We start from the raw sequence: 6,826 nt of genomic DNA, 5'->3' as shown, positions 1-6,826 counted from the left end.
AAAAGTTCTCATATTTACTCTGAGAGAAAATCTTATTTCCTGTGGTTGAAGACTTGAGAACTCTGAAAATCTGACATAGATCCTCATTGTGAGAATAGCAGATTACAACAGGCCTTCCACTTCAGTGAAATGTCTAGCTGTCCAGTGGTGTGGGACATATCAAGATTTCCCTACTAATGTGAAGGATAAGCTATTGCATCTGGCCCCTCCTATGACCAAACAAGAGGCTCAATACCTATGTGGTCTCTTTGGATTTTGGAGACAATGTATTCCTCATTTGGGTATGCCACTCTGGCCCATTTACAAAGAGACCATAAAAGCTGCTAGTTTTGAGTGGAGACCAGAAAAAGAGGAGGCTGTGTAACAGGTCCAGGCTTCTGAGCAAGCTGCTCTGCCACTTGGACCATATGATCCAGCAGATCCAATGGTGCTGAAAGTGTCAGTGGCAAATAGAGATGCTGTCTGGAGCTTTTGGCAGACCCCTAAAGGAGAATCACAATGCAGACCTTTAGGATTTTGGATCTAAGCCTTACCATCTGCTGCAGATAACTACTCTTGTTTTGAAAAACAGCTTTTAGCCTGCTACAAGGCCTTAGTGGAGACTGAATACTTAACCGTACCACCAAGTTACCATAAGACCTGAGTTGCCTATCATGAGCCTTGTATTGTCTGACCCAATATGCCACAAAGTTGGGCAAGCACAGCAGCACTCCATCATAAAGTGGAAATGGTATATTAGAGATAGGGCTTGAACAGGTCCTGAATGCATAGGTAAGTTGCATGAGGAACTTGCCCAAATGTCCACGGCCCCCACTCCTGACATATTACCTTCTCTTTCCCAGACTAGAGTTATGGCCCCTTGGAGAGTTCCTCATAGTCAGTTGACTGAAGAAGAGAAAACTTGAGCCTGGTTTACAGATGGTTCTGCACAATATGCAAGGACCAACCAGGAGTGGACAGCTGCAGCACTACAACCACTTTCTGAGGTGTCTTTAAAGGACAGTGGTAAGAGGAAATCCAGTGGGTGGAATTTTGAGCAGTGCACCTGGTTGTTCATTTTGCTTGGAAGGTAACTGGATTGAGGTATGTTTGTATACTGACTCTTTGGCTGTTGCTAATGGCTTCACTGGATGGTCAGAGACATGGAAGTGGCATGATTGGAAAATTAGTGGAAAAAGAGACCTGGGAAAGAGGTATGTGCCTAGACCTCTCTCAGCGGGCAAAGAATATGAAGGTATTTTTGTCCAATGTGAATGTTTACCAGAGGGTGACTTCAGCAGAGGAAGATTTTAATAAGTAGTTGAAATGACCTGTATGGATACAAGACATCCTCTTTGCTCAGCCACTCCTGCCATTGCCTAATGGACTCAAGAACAAAATGGGCATGGTGGTAGAGATGGAGGTTATGCATGGGCTCAGCAACATGAACTTCCATTCGCCAAGACCCCAACAATTGCCACTGTTGAGTGCCCAATCTGCCAGCAGCAGAGACTCACACTTAGTTCCTGATATGGCTCCATTCCTCAAGGTATTGGCCTGCTACATGGTGGCAAATGAAGTGCAAGAATGGGTACATACTCAGGGAATTTTCTGATTTTACCATGTTCCCTATCTATCCAGAGGCAGCTGTGTTGATAGAAAGGTGGAATGCCATTTTGAGGACCCAATCACAGTGCCAACTAAGTGGCAATACTTTCAGGGCTGGGGCAATGTTCTCCAGAAGGCTGTGTATGCTCTTAAACAGTGGCCACTCTACAGTGCTGTTTCTCCCATAGCCATGATTCATGGGTACAGGAATCAAGGGGTGGAAATGAGAGTGGCATGACTCACTATTATCCTTAGTGATCCACTAGGAAAAAATTTGCTTCCTCTCCTTGAAACCTTAAGTTCTCTTGGTCTACAGATCTTAGTTCCAAAAGGAGCAGTGCTCCAACCAGGAGACATAACAAGGATTCCATTGAACTGGAAGTTAAAATTGCTACTTGACAACTTTGGGCTTCTCATGCCACTGAATCATCAGGCATGAAAGGGGTTTACTGTTCTGTCTCAGGTGATCCTATCAGTGGGAAATAGGACTGCAACTATACAATGGAGGTAAAGAAGAGTTTTCCTGTAATACAGAAGGTACCCTAATGTGTTTTTTAGTACTACCATGCCCTGTGATTAAAGTCAATGGAAAACTGCAACAACCCAAATGAGGCAGGACTACCGATGACCCAGTGTGTTACCCAGTGTGAATGAAAGTGTGTTACCTCCACCTGGCAAAGAACCACAGTCAGCTGAAGTGGTTGCTGAGGGTAAAGGGAGCATGGATTGGGTAGTAGAAGAAGGAAGTGATAAATATGAACTATGACCACATGACCAGTTACAGAAATAAGGACTGTGATTGTATGAATATTTTCTCCCTGTTTAGTTATGGTATGTTTGCATCTGTACATAACAAATATCGTGCTTTCCTCTTATCCTATGACATATGTCTATTGTTCCTGTTATAGCATTTAAATCATAGAATATGAAGTTTAACACTGAATGTTACCCAGGGACTTGCACCCTGTTCTGGAGAAAGGCAATGCATTTCCAGTTGTATGCAGGAGTATTGTAGGTGAAACATATGTCTGTTATTGTGTTCTATTCAGAAATGAAGAATGTTTCAAGGTGATATGCCTATTATCTTGGTGACAAGGAATAAACTGTAATGATTAGGTTCTGGTGTCAACTTGGCCAAGTGATCATACCAGTTGTATGGTCAGGAAACATTGGCCTGACCATTGCTGCAAGGATATTTGCTGACTGACTGATAAACCGGAAAGCTGGTGTCTTAAATCATAAGTCAGTTGATTGCATCTGTGGCTATTACATCTGCAATCAGCTAAGCCATATCTCCAAGCAATGATATAATCTAATCAGCTAAAGAATTTTAGGGGAAAGAGAGACTTTTTCACTGGTACTTCATCCAGCAAGCCTCTCCTGTGAATTTCATCCAGACCCTTCATCAGAGCTGCCAGCTACACAGCCTACCCTGTGTACTTCGGATTCTTCCATTCTCACAGTTGTGAGAGACACCTTTATAAATCTCTTATTTACGGATATCTCCTGTTGGATTTGTTTCTCTAGAGAATCCTTGCTAATACAGCTAGTTTTCTTTTATTCCTATATTCCACTTTCATTTCCCTTCTCCAAACCAAAATCCATTTACATGTATATAACATGTAACTTTTTTTGTGTATCTTCTTGCAAAATGAGAATTGTTTTTGTTCATGCATTTTCATGTAATTTACATTGCCTTTTATATCTTATTCTGTTTCTTACTGTTTGCCCTACTCATTTTGCTAAGGTCCATTTTAGCACCTTTTTAAAAATCTTAGCATGGAATGCATCTACAATACTTCTCTTTCAATCTCCTAAGGTTTGAGACAATTGCCTCTAGCAGCCTGAAGAGTTGCTGGTTTAAAATGTAAGAATATATTTAATTTGACCACATAGTGCCAGTTTGCTTTCTCACACGTCTTCCCCCATCTATAGTCTCCCCTACCTACATTTACCATTAACCGGTTTCTTCCTTCTTTTCTAGTAAATTAGGCATGAAGTGCCATATTATCATTGCTTTAATTTGCACTTTTCCAAACATTGATTATCTTAAAACTTTCTTCATAGGCTTGATAGATTTGTGGGTTCTCCTTTGGAAATTACCTGTTTATAAATAATTTTTCTACTAGGATTGCTGTATATTCTTCTTGATTTGTAGGAGTTCTTTATATGTGCTGAATATCTGCCTCCTGGTTTGGGCCTTATCTCTCATTTTCTCAGCCATATATTAACTTTCTCTATGTTGTATTTCACTAAAGAGAAGTAGTTTAAAAATATTAATATATTCAGATCCATTATGCTTTGCTTTCTGTTTGGTGCCTTTGAAATTTTTTAGAAAATTCTCCCTTGCCACCAAATTTTTGAAAATACTTCCTCCATTTTTGTCTATTAAATTTATTGTTTTATCTTTCATATTTAAGTTTATCATCAGGTAGGTCTGCATTTCTACATGGCTTTTGGCTCTACTCGGATTTTTCTCCCTCCTTATATTAAACCCGTTTACCAAAATCATGTACTTAAGAATCCATTCTTTGCTCCTGGATCTGTGCTGCTTCCATAATTTACCAAGTTTCTTATAAATATACTTTGTTCTAAACTCTTTTTGTTCTCCCTACATTACTTTTATTATTAGAGAAGTTGTAGACTTACAGAAAAATCAGGTAGAAAGCATAGCATTCCCATATACCCCATTCCCCTTACATAATATTCCCCATTATTAACACTGCACTAGTGTAGAAATTTTCTTGCAACTGATGAAACAATATTATTATAATTATACTATTAACTGCAGTCCATAGTTTACATTAAGGTTCAGTGTTTGTGCTGTATAGCTCTGTTTCCCTAAAAAAATTTCTGTTAATGTATATGCAACCTAAAATTTCCCATTTTAACTACTTTCAAATATAAAATCCAGTAGTTTTAATTGCATTCATAATACTATTCTACCAGCATCACCATCCATTACTGAAATTTTTCCGCTGTGGCTTTTAAGCAATGTCTAATAATATGCTAAGCCAAATCACTTCTCCTTATTCTTTTTTTGAAACTTGTCTGAACTATTTTTATGCTATTTTTCTATATATATATTTCAGAATAAAATTGTCAAATTTCTGAAAAACACCACATTAAATTGAATTCTGATGGGTATTACATTGAATTTATAGACTAATTTGGAGATAATTGAACTTATTTACATTATTATGTCTTTCCTTTCAAGAACATTGATTATGTCTCTATTTATTTCAGTGATCTTTTTTTCACTTTGAAAATCTTTTATTATAACACACTTTAATAAGCTCTAAAAGCAGAGCTTCAAAAAATTGGTTAAGAACTCATGCTTGTTTCTCTCCATGGAAATCTTTAGTGAAACATGAAATATTTATACGATCTGATGAGAAACCATAGTATATTTCAGTTATCCTTTTATGTTATTTAGCACATTTATATAATTTTCTACAGAGAAGATGTGTATGTTTAGGAAAAATAGTTCCTTGAAACTTTATAGCTTCATGATTTTATTAAAAATCAGCTTTTGGGAGCACAATTTATATATAATGAAAGTTATTCCTTTAATGGGCATATTTCAGAGTTTTGATAACTGTACATAATAGAATACTATTTTATGACATGAAATTAGATGTCAATATTCAAAACTAAAGTTTTATTAGAGTACAATCACACTCATTCTTTTACAGCAAAGTAGAATAGTTGCAATAGAGACCATGTGACCTGCAACTGAAAAATATTTGCTTTTTGTTCCTTTACAGAAAGTCTGCCCATCCCTGCTCTACTCCATTAATGTTTCCATTATACTAGAGTATAATTAATTAACATAGCTTCTTCCCTGAAACAATCAGTACCTTATACATATGCTTCCTTTCAGGTCATGATATTGCAGCCCAGTTTATAAGAAAATTTGAACAATCAGAAGAGAACTATCACAAACTCACATCAATAAATTTATTTGCCTATGAGCATCTGGATCCACACAATCTCTCTTTAACAGATGAATTCCCAAATAAAAGCATCTCTCTCTCTTTACAAACTAAGTTTTTTCCTCAACTTATTTTAAGACATTGCATCTAATTTCAACCTTTTCCCATCAGCACCAATTTTTCACTTTACCCTGGATCACTCTCATCAGCAAATAATATGCTATTATTTCATCCTTCTAAACAAAAACTAATAGACAAACAAGTCTTCAATTCATAGTCCCACCAGCTACCAAAAATTTTGACTTATTCATTTTTTTTTTTTTTTTTTTTTTTTTTTTTTAAAGGAAAGACAGAGAGAAGGAAGGAAGGATAGAAGGAAGGAAGAAAGGGAAACATTTTTAAACATTTTTCTTGTTTTATTGTATTCTGTTTCTCCGTTTTTGTTACATGGGCTGGGGCCGGGAATCGAACCGAGGTCCTCCGGCATAGCAGGCAAGCACTTTGCCCGCTGAGCCACCGCGGCCCGCCCGACTTATTCATTTTGCAAAAAGTTTCTTTGAAACTACAAAAAGAGTTGTCTATACTAACTCTCACCAATTTCTTTTATAAACTCTCTCCAAACCACTCCAATCAAGTTTTACCCACACTACCACACCAAAACTGTTGATGTCAAGGTTGCTAATCCCCTCTATATTATGAATTCCTGTGGTCTAGTCTCTGTAATCAATTTATTTAAATTTTTATAACATTTGACAGAGCAAATTACCCTTTATTTATTGATAGACACAATTAAACTTGATTCTATGACACCCTAACTGTTTGATTTTCTTCTCATTATGGGCTGTTCCTTTTCAGTCTCCTTCGCTTTTCCTTCTCTTCTCCAAAACCTTTATTCAAAAATCTAAAGGCTCAATCCTTGCATTTTTTTATTCTGTATATACCTTGAACTTTTCTCCATGCCTTGGTGACCTCATCCATTCAATTGGCTTAAATACATTTTACACACTCACAACACTAAATTTGTATCTCTAGGCAAGACCACAATCCTGAATCCCAGGCATGGATGCCCAATAGTCTACTTGGCATCTTCAGGGGTCAAATGGACATCTGAATATAACAGGTTCACATTTGAACTTTGAGCTCATTTTGCTCTCCAGTGTAAGTGGGTGTCAGTTATTGTTAATTCTATTTTTCCAGTTGTTCAAGCAAAAAAAAAAATCTTTAAAATGTCTTTGCTTCCTTAATTTCTCTCATATTCCAACCCCAACCCATCCAGAAATCTTTCTGGCATTACATTAAAAATA

The 6,826-nt window shown here is 37.1% G+C and overlaps 1 non-coding gene across 1 annotated transcript; it reads right to left on the bottom strand.

The window, feature by feature from the left end:
- Positions 1-4,881: 4,881 nt before the first annotated feature.
- On the bottom strand, positions 4,882-4,995 carry LOC143685239 (U5 spliceosomal RNA). The gene has a single exon (XR_013176488.1). It is a non-coding gene; the product is annotated as a U5 spliceosomal RNA (small nuclear RNA).
- Between the last annotated feature and the right edge of the window lie 1,831 nt (positions 4,996-6,826).

The sequence above is a fragment of the Tamandua tetradactyla genome, chromosome 5 (assembly GCF_023851605.1).
Source record: "Tamandua tetradactyla isolate mTamTet1 chromosome 5, mTamTet1.pri, whole genome shotgun sequence".
NCBI classification, from domain to species: Eukaryota; Metazoa; Chordata; class Mammalia; order Pilosa; family Myrmecophagidae; genus Tamandua; species Tamandua tetradactyla.
This window is presented reverse-complemented; position numbering and strand designations above follow the sequence as displayed.